Genomic DNA, 17970 nt, shown 5'->3' with positions numbered 1-17970 from the left:
AAATAAAGTTTAAAAAGAAATTACTTCTATCAACATATTCTGGACTCAATTTTAGAGAAGATTAAAAATAAAAAAGAAAATATTAGGCATATAACCTCTAATGTATGTATATTTTTTACATCTTACCTCATTTAATCTTCAAACCTATGTGGCAAGTAAAATTACCCACTTTATAAATGAGAAAATTGGAGTTAAGAAAGTTTAATTTGCCCGAGGAAACACAGATAATCAATATAGCAAGATTTATATGTTTCAAAGTCCACATTACTTTCACTAAAAATGCTCCCTACCAATGAATAATATATAATTCATTAATAAGCATTTAATATTATTATCATTGGAGGATGGGATAAGGATTGATACTTTCTTACAAAAGTGACAGTTATCTTCCCTGTCATATCTCAGAAATTGTCATTTACTATAATATTAGAATAGTAATAAACCAAATTGACTGATGATTTCCTGCCTATTTAGAAGAGTTATCTCTGGGAAAATAGCCTTTTAGAAGGAAATCTTTTAATTTGGATTTCCTGTAGATGAACATTAGCCAGAAACACTGATTATCTTAGTTATAATATCTCAAAATTACTGTACAAATAATCAATATCACCATCTCAAAAATATTATACAAACTAGGGAAAAATTTGAGAATGCACATGTTCAAAAAATATTAAATTCACTGTAGATATTTAAGGGACTGGTCTGTAAACTGTTGGCAAGTGTTTACATAGAAATGCACATCAAACTAGATCCGGGTGAGGATAAGTAACTCCTTAGCAGGGTCAGGCCAGAGTGCGCTCCGCAGACCATGGTGAGAGGCCATCCTTCTCCTAAAGACTCTAGGAAGCCACTAAACTGTTTTAGGCAGGGACATGGCATGATCAAAACTATGAAAGAGGACTAATGTAGAAAAGGTTACGATTAGGATTATTAAATTTGCTTTCTCATTCTGGAACATACCAGGAAAACTGTTTTGCCATTTTGTCATTTTGAAGTGTTGTCTGGATCAGGTTCTGGCACAGCAGCTTCTGTTCCGTAACTCCTAACATAGAAAGATTTATCGCTGTGTAGTGGAAGGACAATATTCAAGAGAAAAGATAATAATGCACATTAAAAAACACACATTAGAGAAGAAGATTAAGAGAAAAAAGTGTCAACTCAAGCCATATACCTAGAAACATATTTATAGTATATGTGGTATTCCTAGATAATAAAGCCACATAACCCATAATTGTCAATATTTAAGGAAAAAGAGAACAAAATGAGAGACTATAAAAAGACCTTCCTATAAATACACACATATATAAATAAAAGTCACATCATCTTTACTATGTTTTAGCGTCCTGAATCTATTATTTCATATACATGGATTACAAATATATGATTAATAAAAGTTTGAGGTAAATGTAATTTGTTTCATGTTTTAAATACATGGCTATTTATGATATACATATGCCTAAAAAACATAACAGATGAAAGAAAAGACCATTAGAATAACAGAAATGAACTGCATTGAATAATTTTGCTTTAAAAAATAAGCATTTGTGTTTTTTCTGGAATTTAAAGGCAATTCAGAGGAAGAAAAGGTTTCTGGACAGCCAGATATCAGCCAAATCCATGAAGAGCCAAGTACAGCTCCAATCTATCATCTGGAGCAGACCAGGGCTGAGCGCGACCCCAGCCAAGAGAATCAAGTATAAAGTGTGTTCAGAGCTCCTGATTACTCTCCAGCATTTTATACTCTCCTTTGGCTGATGTTCATTTAGGTTAGGCTGCCACTTTTTTGTTTTCAAAAGAAGAAAGCTACTTCATTAATAAAAAATAAAGTTCTTGATAAATTTGTTTAATAAATGCAAATGATTCTTAAGTTTAAATTATAGAATTGGTTAACACTCTAGGTGACATATTTAAAAACATCATGTTATCTAATTATCCGAGTGATTCAGGAAAGATCCTTCTTTATCACTCCCTCTTTCCTTTCGCCCCTGCCTTCCTCCTTCCTTTCTTTTTCTCTTGCTTTCTTTCTTTCCTTGATTAAACTAACCTACTTGTTGGTGTTGCTTCCTGTCCAATGGCCACTGTGCAACAGAACCTGCATTCAAATAAATAAAAGCCAATTTGTCATTGAGGGGGCTTGGTTTACATTTTTACAGTTCTAGTCACTGCATTGCTCAGTTTTGTGGCACCAATTCACAGGAGACCAGCCTTAAACCACTGTTTCTCTAATATTGCAAGCTTGGCCTTTGGTCCCAACTAATTATTATGTTGGGGAAACTGGTTATAGGGGATGGTTTCATAGAACATCTTAGAAATTGGATATTTCCATCACTGAAGTATCTAATGTTTCTGCAGAAGATATATCAAATTTGTATGGTACTTCATAAACCCTGGAGCTCATAGAGTTTTTATATTATCTCACCCATTCCTTTGGTACTAATTCACTTACAACTAGCTATATACAAAATCAAAGAAGATGCCCCTGCCCTTAAAGAATTCATAGTTTGTCACTTACTCCTTCTAAAACCTATAAAAGGTGGTTCTAATGATCTCAGCCTGAGTCTTAGAAAGTTTTAATAATTTAAATCAGTAGTCTGGGAATGCTAGGTAAAAGCCTTTTGAATCCATGGTTCTGAGGTTCTCCCGCAGCCTCTACTCATCAATTCTTCCTTGCAAGCTGCACAACGGCATTGACAGTAGCATGGGGGCCGGAGTCTGAGTTAAGATCTCAGCTCTGTCTTGTAATACCTGCATGAATGTGAGCAAGCTACTTTCTTTCTCTGAATCCCCCATCTCTGATAGGGACTGGTCACACCAACCTCACGAGGTTGTGAGGGAAACTAAACAAGAAGGTGTCTGGGAAACACAAAGGGCCAAAACTGGTGCGAGGTGACTGGGGCACTCCCTGCAGGGGCAAATTTAAGGGGAAGTCATGGCACTAGTGAATGGATAATAATTATTTCACTATTTTAAAATAATATTTTTAGCCCTGGCTGGTGTAGCTCAGTGGATTGAGCGCTGGCCTGCGAGCCAGAGGATCGGGGTTCGATTCCCAGTCAGGGCACATGCCTGGGTTGCAGGCCGATTCCCTGCAGGCCAACTCCCAGCAGGGGACACACAGGAGGCAACCATACATTGATGTTCCTCTCCCTCTCTCCTTCCCCTCTAAAGATAAATAAATAAATAAAATCTTTAAAAATAATAATAATAATATTTTTAAATGATCAAATTGGCAGATTACACCTGATGTATTAGATCCTGTTTTTGTAAGGAAAAAGTGTTAGCAGAAACATGGGTAGGGCCTGGGTGAGGAAGTGAGTCAGAGCCATGAGAGTATAGGGCTAAATCCATCTTTTTTTTTTATTTTGATATTTGTTCATCTTTGCAGTAGGCAGAAATCTAGAATAGCTCTTCAACAATCTTCTTCCTTAATCCTTAGAACCCGTAAACATGATGAGCTACCACTCTCATGATTATGTTTTAATATATGTTATGTTTTATTGTTATGGTATATGTTATGTTATATGGTATGTGCTATATGATATGTGGTATACAATCATGTGAGCCCTTAAGAGACGAGAGAGAGCTGATTTAACTGGCCAGTGGTGAAAGAGAAAGGGAGAAGTCAGGGAGATTGACGGCATGGGAAGGATTCCACTTGCCACCACTGCCTGGGAAGGAGGAAAGAGCATAGGCAGGGACTGGGGAGCAGCCACGAGGAGTGAGAATGAGTAACAAGCACAAGTGACAAGAAAACAGAGATCTCTGTCCTATAACCACCGAGACCTGAATCCTGCTATTCCCAGAAATGAGTGTGAAAGAAGACTGAGATCTCCCATTTGATTCCAGCCCTGTGAGGTCCTGCACAGACCCGGCCATGCCATCACAGACTTCTGACCTACAGAAACTGTGGGATAACACGTGGATCATGTTTTAAGCAACGAAGTTCATTATTATCTTTATGCAACAGCAGAACTAATACAATCATGAATATTTTTGCATTAATTTCTATTTTTAAATGTATCATATTAAGTTGCCATATAATTTGATTATTGAGGTTGTTTTGGTACTCCCTTAATTTTGTCCCTGAGTAGTGTCTTATTGTCTTCACTCTAGTGCTGGTCTTCCTTGCTGTAAAGCAGGTACATGGTGCATGTTGTTATCTTTACCCTTGTTAGTTCAAAGCTTCCTCTAATCCCAATCTTATGATAGGGAATTTCCATAACCTTTTTGATATCTCCAAAGTGTTTTTTCTCCAGTTGTCCCTCCTTGCCAATGGCTAGTGTCCATGTCTCCCTCCTTACAATACCAGATGAACCTAATCCCAGGAGTAGCCAGGTGAGTACCTATTTGGGCAGAATCTTAGAATCTTAAGGCTATCACCAGATATGCCATGTATTCTCTTCTTTAAGAGCCACTCTGACAAAATAATTCAAAAGTATTCCCCACCTATGTATTTGGAAAATTATAATCATCCTGTGATATGGTCGTTTTGATTTATATTAATAATAAAGTTTATCTTTCAGACTTTACCTTTCTCCACTTTTCTTTTAAAAATACTTCTGCTAAGTGTAGATTTGGAACTTCTCATAAGTTTGAGAATCCTGAGTTTGGATATGAGAAGATGAAGAACAATAAGGGAAATGACTAATAAATTTGCTTTCTGATCTGACATATATGTGTCTAAATTGTTAGAGCAATTCTCACTCAGGAGTTTTGACTTAAGTACAAAAGGAAGAGAAGGAAAGTAACTATAAGAATCATTTATAGCCATACACATTAATGACTGTTTTCACTATGATTGAATCATAGGCATATCATATCTACAGAAAGTGGCCACTTTTACTGTTCATCTTGATTCATAGTTGCATAACTAATCGTGACAACTTTATTAATTGCTTATTTTCAAGGGTTTTCTCTTTTATTAGAGAACAAGTGACTTCCTTCCCTTACGTTGGTGTGTGTGTATATGTCTGTGTGATAGAGATTAATGCATAAAGCTTTGCAGGAAACTGCCTTATTGATTTTGTTGCCTCTGTATTTGTCTTCCTTAGATGACTTCTACTAACATAGAGGGGGGACGTATAGTCCACTTCGGCGGGACACACAGTGTCCTGCCTGCAGTGGTGGGAATTCTGGCTTAAATTGTGGCAGCTGAGTAAGCAAGAGGTTAAAGGGATATATTTAGAGAAATGAATGCATTGCATCATCATTGGTTATTTGTAAAGCTTACAAAAAAGTGCTTCTTTGATGGGGGCATTTTTATAAAATATTAGTACCTGCACGGGTTTTGTATACTAATTAGGAAATGCATTGCCAACTGATGTCATGGTGCACCCTGGAATATTATTCAATGTTGTAATAAGCTGTGCATAAGTTCTATCCCTGAAATCTAAGTGCTTGAATATTTTTATGCCATATTTTCAAGTCTCAGGTTAGCCAAGCCAAGCCACTGTTCTACTGTATGATTAAGAAATGTTTTCAAAACTCCATGTTGTTTTCCCTACTATTGACTTAAATTGATTTTTGATATTTTTATGCAATAGTAAATTATACTCTTAAACATAACTTAATCTAGTAACCTCAGAGCTAATGATGAATGAATATTAACCACCTCAGTACATGGTGGCTCCTTTTAGAGACAACTCCCAAAAAGTCTTTATTGAAAAGTATCAAATCAGTACCTTATAGTCATCTGTGCTATGATAGTGCATTGAATACAAGAAAGCTGATGGGGTAGTTTTAAAAAATGTCCTGACAGAGTCAAGGTGATGGCCATTTTTAGCTGCCCTGCTATCCATCACCTCTTTCAGCCAAGCATACTCCATCATATGCAACAGCCTCATGAATTTATGCATCAAGCTGTGCAGCCAGTCGTGCCGAGGGCGCTGGTGACAAGTGAAATTGCTGTGCGCCTCATTTAGCTGTTTATTGCGCCTGAGTACGTGTTGCAGCTGTCATCCCACGATGGGATGATAGTGCTCGTTAATAGACAAGACAGGCAAATAATGATGGAGGCCACAGCAAGAGATGCTCATCTGCCAATGGGCTCTGAGCAGTATCACAAACATCCACAAAGTTTTCCATCAAAAGCACCTCTGTAAGAAAATAGAGAGGGCAAGGCTGATCTTCATGGGACTAACAATGAAGATTAAACTTGAAAAAAAGTATAGCCCAGCAGATGGTGTAGCTTAGAGTTTAGCATTTGGGCTTCCATACCATGCTTCTTCCCTTTTAAAAGAATCACAGGAAAGTGACCACGCAAACCAACCAGGTCTGACCAGTGTTCAAGTTGACTGTATTTCTACCATACACCATGGAATTAACCTGAACCCAGCTGAGCAGTTGGCCTTATTCTACTGTCAACCGTGGCCCCAAGAATTTGTGAATGTTATTTTTCAGCTATTTGATGACTCGGTTCATACATTTAGGATTTGGAATTGGAATCTTTCAATTCTTCTCAGTAATTCAGTGGAAAGTAACTTGGAATAGAAATATTCTATCTTTAGATTTGAATGGGATTTTCTTTCGTATAAAATTGAATTATTCTCGAGCATTCATATCTTGGCATATAAGCAAGAGGCTCTTAATAAAATCTCTCTGAGATGAAAGTCTGTTAAACAGCTGACTATCACTTCCTTCATTTTCTGAGTGTGTAGTGTTTAATCTTAGAGATATTTTACAGTTGGTGATTAACCAGTGCCTAACATATGAATTTAAATATGCATCTTTATGATTTTATCAAGAAGTTATTTATTTTGTAAAACAGCAGAACTTAAAGAGTTAGTTAACTTGTTTGTGTAATGAGATGCAGCAAATTCTGACAATCCTCTGCAGAGTTTTATATATGATAGTAATACCCAAGAGAACATGAATTCTTTGCTTATGAACTGGATATCACATTTTGAATCCAAAATATAGAAACAAATATCAAGGTCTGAATTGTGAACCTAGGGAAAAAATTAGGTATTTTGTAATTTAACAGAACAGCTGGGAAAACCTGTAAGCATAGAAAAATTAGAAATCAAATATAGGAATAATTCATTAAACACACAAACTCTATTTGGGAAATGACCATCTTGGATATAAGATGTAACCACGGTCTTTTTAATGGAGTCTATTTCACTATGAGGAAAGAGCACCAAGAGATTAATAAAGACATTATTATTAATAACTGTGTCAAGAACCAGAGAAAGCACTAAGCAGACCTACATAGGGTGAACAGCTTTATTGGGATTATAGAGCTACAATGATAGAAGAAAAGTTTTAAACCCTGTAATTTGGCCTCCTGATTTTAAGGATAAGGAAACCAAGTCCCAGAGAGGCCAAGTGGCCACGAGAAGTCTGCGCGAGTCACCTGTAGCATGCTCATTGAACCCAGGTCTCTGACAGCCTAGTCTCCTCAAGGGCTGCCTCACTGGTGACCTTCCTCACCCCCTTTCTGTGACCAGCAGTGTGAGCTGCTTTGTGCTACTTTTGACTGTTCATTTACAAAAGTTTTGTTTGTATTTGTGTTACTTCAAAAGAACGTCTGATTTATTTATCATTTACATATGCTTATTTCTTTAAAAAATAAAATAGAAGAGTGGAGAATATAAGGCATTTAACAATAAGTTTAAAATAAAAAGAGTTGTGTAATACAATAGAAAAGTCATAACAAAAACGCTCAGACTAAAGATAATTAGTAGATTTGAAGAAAAAATTTACCACTGATTTAAAAGGGTTGATTCATTCTTAAATGTGACCGTTGTCTTCGAGCCAAAAATTACTTCAGTGAGAATGGATCTTTAGTTTTATGATGGAAATAAAATAGAAAATGTAAGTTACCTTGCAAAGAAAACAGTTTCATGATGTACACTTTAAGATAACACATATTCTGTGAAATGAGGCACATCTGTATTAATTATTTAAAGGTCCCTTCCTTTTAAAAACATTCACATGTGTGAATCTTTCGTTATTCATAATGTATAACAAAAATCATTGAAAACAACTTTCCATTCGGTATCTTGATCCAGAACTATCTACTTGCCTTATAAGTCTTTGATAAACACTTAGTATACAGGGCAATGTGCGTTCCACAACAATTAATCTGAATGCACAGTAGACATCATTGTACGGGAGTACAGAATCACATTTGGATTGAACATTAGAGTAGTGATCTAGCTCAGAGTCTTCATGTAAAATCCCATGGACTAAGATGAAATAAGTTTATGTAGTTTATTTTTTTCCTTATTTTTTGCTTACTATGGGGTACTACAGTGGGGGCTGTATTGTTCTGCTCCTTCACTTTTTCAAAAATAACAACAAAGGTCTCTTTATTTTGGCAATTACAGAGCTGGTGAGCAGCAAATTTGAATACTTTGACTCCTTTTTCTTAATGAAATAGGAGAGAGATGTGTGTTATACACACACGCACACACACACAAAGTTTTATTAATGTTTCATAAAATGGTTGCTACAATCAAAGGAACTGCTCTGAAAATTAAATTACTGGGCTGACTCTGAAAATCAGCATAATATGCTCTGTTTAATTCAGTCATGCTAAGATGTTAGATTCTCCTTCATTCTCCCAGCTTTCTCTCTCCTTCACCTGGGGGCATCTGCTGATGAGTCTCTTCTAGAGGTTGTTTAATGACTATTTTACAGGAACTGTCAGCTTTCTAAAGCCCAGTGGCACTGGGCGTCACTGTATTACCAGCCTTTTTACACCATTTGCCTGACTGTAAATCGGAGGTTTAAAAGTACAAGAAAGCTCCTATTTGATTTAATGACTGTCTGATGGAGGTCGATTAATCTTTCTAAGCTCAGATGTTTTACTCATAAAGGTCATCTATTGTTTGTTTATACTCACCTTTCTGATTTTAGAAACACAAGAAATAAGATAATTTTGAGAAGAGCAGATAGTTGCCTTAAGAAAATTCCTGTCATATGCACTCTGGGATTTGGACACAAATCCTAATTACACAGTAAGTGAAGTCAAAACAGCCTTTACCTTAACCTATTATAAAGCTGCAAAACCACGATACCTGCTCAATTTGGCTAAAGAAACTGAAGATGGTGGCCTTGTTTTCTCTTTTCCTTTTTCTTTCTTTTTTCCTCTGGGGGGGGGGGGGGGGCGGGCAGCAAGGGATCCTTTGTTTCCATATGAAAAAGCGAACTTTTTGGTTATATAAAAAATATTTTCCCCTTTCTCACCCCTGCTTTAAAAAACCAGATGTAAATCTTTATAGCTCTATCATTTTGTTTCACTTAGGGTATTTCTAACCTCTTCTAACCTCTATTTGAGGTTAGAAGCTATATTTCATAATAAGAAATTAAATAAAAATTTAAAAATAAAAACAAAATGAGAATTTATCTTTTTGTCAAATCAGATTAGTACATGGTAATCTTGATAAATTATACAAATTCTTGTTTGCTTCTTGAATTTCAACATGAGTTCCCAGAACATCCATCAAATTATTTTTGTCAGTTTTAATTTTCAATGAAGGGATAACTCTTTTTATCAAACAGTACACCAGTCAGTCAAAGTTAGTTAACAAAGAACACGGCCTCAGCTGACAGAAGAAATAGCACACAGAAGATGATGATGCTGAGGAAATATTCAACAAGTTTATAAATCTACTGTTAAAAGCTAGGATACCATTGCAGAGTTTTTCTTTGACCAGCCAAAATAGTATCTAATCACTGGCAGCTCCAAACAAACAGAAGGGAGCAATGATTCTGCAGCTTTTCCTGAAAGGGGTTTTCTTATTACAAGTGACTACAGGAGAACAAGACCCAGGAGCAGGTAGGAGATACCTAATGAACCCCCCTCTCCTGTTCACAGTGAGAATAACATAAACACTGAAGGAAAAGAGGGGCCCATAGCTTTTCATTGGCCAATCTATTCAGACATACAGAGCCAGGGCCTCTGGATATCAATTTGGAAAACCCGAAAGGTAAAAATTTTGCTATTACTGAGCAGTTTAGGGTGTTGAAAAAACCATATACATAAACTCCAGGCTGTTTTCTGTTTGAATCTTAAGGCCACATTGTGCTACCAAAAGGAAACATACATACTAAAATGCTGGCGAGGTTATCTTAATGTATTCTTTGAAAGGCATTTCTAAGGGCAACCGAAGGAGAAAGAATAACTTATAGGTGGTCTCTCGTAGTACTGACATAACATAATGTAGCTGCAATATAGCTGTAGCTCAAATATCACCTTTTCCTGAGAAGTTCCTGGACTTCTTTTACTGTCCAGCCCCTTCCCTGAGCTTTTACTGTATGGAATGGTATTAATTTGTTTACAAGGTGATCTTTCTCTGGAGGTTTGGCCTCACAAGGGCGGCACCTGTTTTATATTTACCTTGATCTATCCCAGACATCCTAGTACCAACTCTACAGAGGCTATAGTCTCAGCCGTCAGACTGTGACCACTACACAAGGCACTTAAACTTGAGATTCTTCAATTTCTCTTTGATAAAACTCAGGATTGGATATATCACAGATCCTTGGCAGCCATGATACTCTGACTCTCAGGTCCCTTTTATTCTCACTTGTGGTCAGCCATTTTCTTTTAGTCTTCTTGCAACTCTAAATTATTACTATTTAACATTTACTAGGGAATTATTTGGACATTAATGTTATACTTGTGAAATTAATATCATCCCATCTAATTCTCACAACAGTCCTACGAACCAGGTTTTTACAGCTACTGAAACTGGCACTCAGAAGGATTGAATACTTGCCAAGGTATCACATTAGCCACAGGTGGCATAGATCAGGTTCAAGCCTTAGTTTCCTAGTGCTGGTTTTTTGCCCTTTCCATCATGGTGCCTAATTCTATTCCTGGCTCACTTTTTTTTTCTGGATTTCTAAAAGGATAGTATTGTAATGTTTTGAGTAGAATTCCTGAAGGAAACAACAGGCCATTCTGTGAAAAGATCAATTTCTTACGAGTCAGGCACTCTGCATTGTACCCGTATGAAGTCCCACTGATCCCCCATATCTTTTCTCATCTTCTGGTGGCCAGTATCATGCATTTTCAAGACAGCTGGCCAATGGACTATGTGGCCGTAAAATAGAGCTCAGCAAGCTGCTCACACAAGGACTGAACTTGTGACCTCAGCATCGCTTTCATCACACCCCTAGCAATTGAATTAAATAGCCAAAGACAAGTCTAACAAACACCACATGAGATGAAGCACTGCCCAGAGTTGTGGAAACATTTATCATTCAGTCCATTTGTATTTAATTCAATTGTTTATTTTAGACTTGCACTTTGTAAAACAATGCACTCCAAACTGAAGAATAAATGCATTAGTCTGGACCTCTAGAATTTAAAGTGGGAGGGAAGAGGGACAAACAAGTGTACAGATAATCACAGATCCTAAGAGAGAACAAGCTAAGTGCCATAGAAATGCAAAGCCAGAACTCTAGTCTAGATGCGAAGTATCAGAGAGAGCTTTGTGAGTGACCCCGATAACCTTTCACTCTTCCCCAGTGCCTTTCCAGATTGTAGCATCCTTTAAGATCAGGCATAGCCCCCAAATGACCACATCGAAAGGACCTTTTAACAGTTTATGAGCAGCTTGCCTCTCATAACTTCTTGGATTTTCATTTCTTACAAGGGTTCGTGCTTGAACTTACTTTTCTCTGTATTGTGATCTTGTTTTTATCTAAACCCAACCAATCCAGGTGACTTCCAATTTGTTTTTTCTTTTGAGTTCCCATTTACTGATTCTTTAGTCCTCTGAATACTGACTGGGCCTTACCTTTTATTTTGCCTTTACCCTTTAACTCATTTGGTTCACTAGCCCAGCAGTATATTGGTGGTCCTGCTGCAATGACCATATAGAATCCCTGAAGTCTTTGCTCCACATAATTCTCCTCCACTTGCAGAGCAGCCCAGAGATTTCCATCTCCATCCTGTGGGATGCTACAGCACTGACTGCTTTGGGTCAGTGGTTCCAGAATCTAGAATACTTTGAAGAGACAGACTTAACATTTTGTTTTAATTCAGGTGAACCTGGGAACTATGAGCTAAGGATTCAACCCAAAGTCAGCTTGATACACCCAGGAGAGACTTTAAGTGAACTTTGACTTTTAGCTAATGGAAAGGAACTAACTGAGGGAACAGGGTGTCAGAGAATGGCTTTCTCTTCTTCAGTGCAATGGACTGAATGTTGGTGTCCCCCAAAATTCATATGTTAAAATCTTAATCTCCAATGTAATGACATTAGGAGGTGATGCCTCTGTCAGATAAGTAGAATGTGATGGTGGGGTCTTTTTGAATGGGACTAGTGACTTTAAAAAGGGTCCCCAAAGAGCTTTCTTGCCCTCTTTTCATCATGGGAGTATACAAGGAAAATAACACACTCTGCAAGCCAGAGAGGGCTCTCACCAGAATCCAGTGAGCATGCTGGTATCCTGATTCAGACTTCCAGCTTCCAAACTGTGAGAAATAATTTCTGTTATTTACAACCACTCATTCTATGCTACTTTGTTACAGCAGCCTGAACTAAGACACTCATGAACTTTCAACTTTTCTTTCTCTCCTGACTATTCTTTTAAGATGCCCTCCAACTTTAAATTCTGTAAGACATGGTACCAATCAACCTGAGCATATGGGGAAATGTAATGGTTTGTTTTATTGCTTTTGTTGTCTACAAATCCATTGTTTCCTTCTAGGAATTTACTCCATAAAATGAGTTATTATTTTTAATATATTTTATTGATTATGCTATTACACTTGTCCCAATTTTCTCCTTTCCCCCCTCTATCTACTACCCTTATTTCCTCCAGCAACCCCCCCGCCCCGCCTTAGTTTATGTCCATGGGTCTTGCATATAAATTTTTTGGCTTCTTCATTTCCTATAATGTTCTGAACATCCCCCATTTATCTTGTACCTACCAATTATGCTTCTTAATCCCTGCATCTTTTCCCCCATTTTCCCCCTTCCCCCTCCCAGCTGATAACCCTCCAAATGGTCTCCATATCTATGATTCTGTTCCTGTTCTAGTAGTTTGCCTAGTCTGTTTTTTTAGATTTACTTGTTGATAGTTGCGAATTCATTGTTATTTTAATATCCATAGTTTTGATCTTTTTCTTATATAAATCCCTTTAACATTAATAAGGGCTTGGTGACGATGAACTCCTTTAACTTTACCTTATCTGGAAAGCACTTTATCTGCCCTTCCATTCTAAATGATAGCTTTGCTGGATAGAGTCATCTTAGATGTAGGTCCTTGATTTTTACCACTTTGAATACTTCTTGCCAGTCCCTTCTTGCCTGCCGGGTTTCTTTTGAGAAAATCAGCTGACAGTCTTATGGGAACTCCTTTGTAGGTAACTCTCTGCTTTTCTCTTACTGTTTTTAAAATTCTCTCTTTATATTTGACCTTTAGTATTTTCATTATGATGTGTCTTGGTGTGGTCCTCTTTGGTCCAACTTGTTTGGGATTCTCTGTGCTTCCTGGACTTGTATGTCTATTTCCTTCACTAAATTAGGGAAGTTTTCTTTCATTATTCTTTGAGTTTTGAATTCAAGTGGGTTTTCAATTTCTTGCTCTTTCTCTGCCTCTTTTGACATGCCTATGATTTGTGTGTTGATGATAGGTTTGGAGATGTCCCAGAGGCTCCTTAGCTTATCCTCATATTTTTTAAATTCTTTTTTTCTTTTTGCTATTCTGGTTGAATTCTTATTTCTTCCTTAAGTTCCAAATCACTGATTTGAATCCCAGCTTCATACCCTCCACAGTTGGTTTCTTGTAGATTTTTCTTTATTTTCCTTACTGTAAACTTCATTTCTTCCTGAGTCTTTATTAAGTTGTTACCATACTCAGTGAAACTTTGGGCATCCTGATCACCAGTGTTTTGAACTTTGCATCTAATGGGTTGGTTATTTCTGTCTCATTTAGTTCCTTTGGTGGGGGGTTGTTCTGTTCTTTCATTTGGGCCATATTTCTTTGTCTTCTTAATTTGGCAGCTTCCCTATGTCTGTTTCTGTGTATTAGGTGGAGCTGCTTTTATTCCCTGTCTTAGCAGCATGGCCTATTATAGAAAAGACACCTGTAAATTGTGTGGTGTGGAACCTTAGGTGATCACCAGCGTGGGGCAACCTGCTTCACCACTTCGTGGCTCTGTGGGGGAGGGAGGGCAATGAGAGGGGACAATGCTGCTGCCTGGCTTCTGGAGGTTTGCTATCACTTGCCCCATGTGTAGTCACTTCATTTACTCCCCATATGGGCCTGGTGCCCTCCAGCTCTTGCCCTGGTGCTGTCCCAGAGAGGGTAGGCCTGGCCTGCGTACATTCTAAGTCCATGTGGGTCCTTTAAGCAGAGTCTCCTAAAAATTTGAGTTTCTCCCACCGCCCCAACTCCTACTGGTTCTTATAGCTAGAATTTATGGGGATTTATCTTCCTGGTGCTGGAACCCTGGGCTGTACAGTCTGGCCTGGGGCTGGGATCACTCACTCCCAAGGTATCGCTCCTGATTTTTATCCATCCCAAGTAATTATGAAGCCATCCATTCTGGCGCAACCTCTCTGCGCCACACCGCATTTCTGCACCTCTCCACCCACCTCGGCGTCTCTACCTTCCTACTTATCTGGACGAACAGGGCTTCTTTAGACTCTTAGTTGTCAGACTTTCATACAGTCCAATTTTCTGATGGTCTTGGTGATATTTGTTTTGAGGTCTAGTTGTAATTCTTTCTGTGGTTGTGCGAGGAGACGAAGCATGTTTGTCTTGACTGGAATTCTGAGTTACTATTTTAAGATACCCTCAATTTTTTTATTTTATAAAATTTAAAATAAAAGATTACCTTCATTATTGTTCAGTAAATAGTAATTCATTTAATAGCATCTTTGTCAATCCCAGCTCTTAAGTTAGTATTCCCAGCAAGCTGTATATAATATTTAAAATTAACTTCAATGTTATTATTACAGTATGTGTCCAATTAGGGTAATATCTATCTATTGTTAGGAGACACCTCCAATATTCTATCTTAATATATGTTATATTTGGGATCCAAATTAGGCAGGTTATGCCCCTAAGTATGCTTAAATATTTCTTTTCTATGAAATAATGCCAACTACAATAAATCTATAATAGTTAAAAAAGGATATAACTGCATATAAAACACAATATAATTGAACCCCAGTTTGCTAGAAGATTGTTCTGTATTGCTGTGTTAATAGAATTTGAGAACCAACTGAAATTCCACTTCACCATTTTTTTTTCACGAAGTTTGAATGAGTTTAATAGATTGGCTCTTTAGATCTATAGTAACAGCAATAGGAAATTCAGACAGAAAAGAGGTTGCTTCATAGGCTTATGCCAGATTTTGAAAACCACTATAACAAGTTGTTTCTGCCAGTAAGTGATATCTGAATGCTGGCTAAAACATTTGGAAAAACAGAAAGAAATCCATGCTGATTAGTAGGTGCTAATGTGTGAATAATAATTAGTGCAATTAAGTGACTGGAGCTGTGTGGGTGAAATTTTCAGAATACCAAACATTAATGTAGGGGTTTCTATACACATAAACAAAGCTTTAAAATGGGCTAATGTGAACTGTGAAATATGAAAATGCTTAACAATTGTGAAATTCTCATTGCAGGTATGTTAATCTTAGGCATAGAAATTCTATGAATGTATATCATTATAACCTTATTATAATAGTCTCAAAGATTATATCCATATCTTATATATTTATGTATCTATCTATATCATAACCTTATATAAGGAAAACAACTTTTAAAGTCTAATAAAGGGTATAGTAGCACTAAATTTATTCACATGACATTAGAAAATTTTCATATATATGAACCCACACTACCCAGATGGTTACTCAGCTATTTATTCTTCTCCACTTGCTGGCCACCACATTCTCTCTCTCTCTCTCTCTCTCTCTCTCTCTCCCGCTCCACCTATCATTCATCTGAAGTTACAGGACCAGTTTTCTTTGTAAACATACAGAATAATAGCTGAAAATCACCAGGTCTTAGTTCATCTAACATGAAGAATAAATTATTATTCTCTCTTAGAAATACTGCTGTGTCAAGGTCAGGGTTGAGGTCATTTACAAGGCAATGTAGAGGACAGCATATAATTTACTAGCCAGAATCACTCACAGCTGATGATGTGTTTGGGGGATGGGAATCTTTCCTTCAGAGATCTATATACATTTAGCTTTCATAAACAAATGCTTGTAAGAGTATAAAAATTTTGTGTAGTGAGCTTAATTAAGAAGCATCAAATTGCCCACTACTTTTGTTCACCTTTGGAAAATATATTTAGTAGTGGATGATTAGCAACCTGTGTGTTTATTCAATGGAGTAAGGAACTCTAAATCAACATGTTTTAATGTGCTGTCCTTTGCAAATGAAGATAACACTATTGATTCACAATCAACGGCATGCATTTATTTCTTTTCCTCTCGGGGGTATAAAGTATTGATGATGAGTAGACTATCATCTTCAGTTTCTTACCTTGTCTAATTTGTGATCAACAGCTTTAATCCAAAAATAGCTGCCCAGGACAAAACAAGTAGCCTTTGATTGTGAAGCAGAGTTAATGCAGGATAAAATAATGTTTTTGTTGTTCTTTGTACCTTTGCCACTTGGAGAATTTTAAAATAGTTAAGATACTCACAGGTTCAGCATTTCAGATGTTCTTATTTGATAGTCTCATTCACCAGTACTGTTTGCCATATATTTTCTCTGCATGCTTTCTACAGCTGGGAATGTGCCTCTGAAATAGAGCTGGGAAAGGATCATGTGGAAAGAATCTATAAAATATTAAAGTCAGACATCCTAAGGGTAAAACTGGTCTGGGTTTGCAAACATAGTAAGTTAAGATCGTGATCTAAACTTTGTCGGCTGACTCCATTTTTAAGCCCATCCTTATCATTTTATTCAAAATTCAAAATACTGTGAAGAGTCTCCATGTGTGACAAATCCTGCTTCTCTCCCTCTTTCCCATGTTTTTCCATCTTTTCCCAAACATAGACATTATTTCAATAAACATTGCTCTAAGCAAAAGGGATTCAAAGACAAAGTAAATGAGGCCCCAAATTCTCTAGCAGGAAACATTGACAAATATACAGGTAATTATCTAGTACATATGTAAAGAACCACAACTACACAACTACCCATGCTGCATATGGAAAGTAAGAGGCAATTAAGGGCATGGAGTGCTAGGTAGAGGAAAGCTTTCTGGGGAACTCTTCCTGTTTACTCTTGAATTTCAAAGCTCTTCTTGACTGAGTCTTTTCCCTGGACTCTGTCAATACACTCAAGTTCTTTCCACCACTAAGAGAAAGAACAATTTCTCATCAGCCCAATCTCTCTAACAAGTAGCTCAGCCCCTCCCCAACTTCACTCAGCCTGCCTTCCACGTGAGGCTGCACTGCCTCTGATTTCAAACTCACCACCCCTTAGCTGAAACTTTTCTGCCTTCAAATGTCAACTTTGATCCCTCTCTCTTTTTAAGAAACTGTTCATTCGCAGGAATCCCATAGTAGAACTTATTTGAATTTCTTCTTTTACCTTTTTCAGGATTCCAAATCCTTTCCCCTGATCATGTTTTAAAACTGGTGTTTTGGGCTCCCTCTATGGTCAGTTGCTCTACACATTGTCAATAGTGAATGTGTGTGTGAGGGTGTCTCATCATCTCTCAGTTTTAACTAACATTTATATGCTTATATATTCCAAATACAAGTGTCTAGCCCTAAGGCCTCCTCTGCATTTTAGAATTGTGTATAAATAATGTAAGATATCTCTACTTGGCTGTGCCAGAGACATTTCCACATTTCTAGCATGATCTACAACTTGTATCATTTGTAGCATCTTCTCCTCAGCTTGCCCCATCCATGGCAAAACATACTGCTCCTCATATTACTTCTAACTCAGAGCCCTAGGGGTCATTTCAAAATTCCCTGCCTCCATCCTGTTCTCCTCCCCCTGCCTTTCGTTGTTCTCCCTTCCT

The sequence above is a fragment of the Sturnira hondurensis genome, unplaced genomic scaffold (genome assembly GCF_014824575.4).
Source record: "Sturnira hondurensis isolate 20B ecotype Veracruz unplaced genomic scaffold, ASM1482457v3 Scaffold0011291, whole genome shotgun sequence".
NCBI lineage: Eukaryota > Metazoa > Chordata > Mammalia > Chiroptera > Phyllostomidae > Sturnira > Sturnira hondurensis.
Note: the sequence above shows the minus strand (reverse complement) of the source record.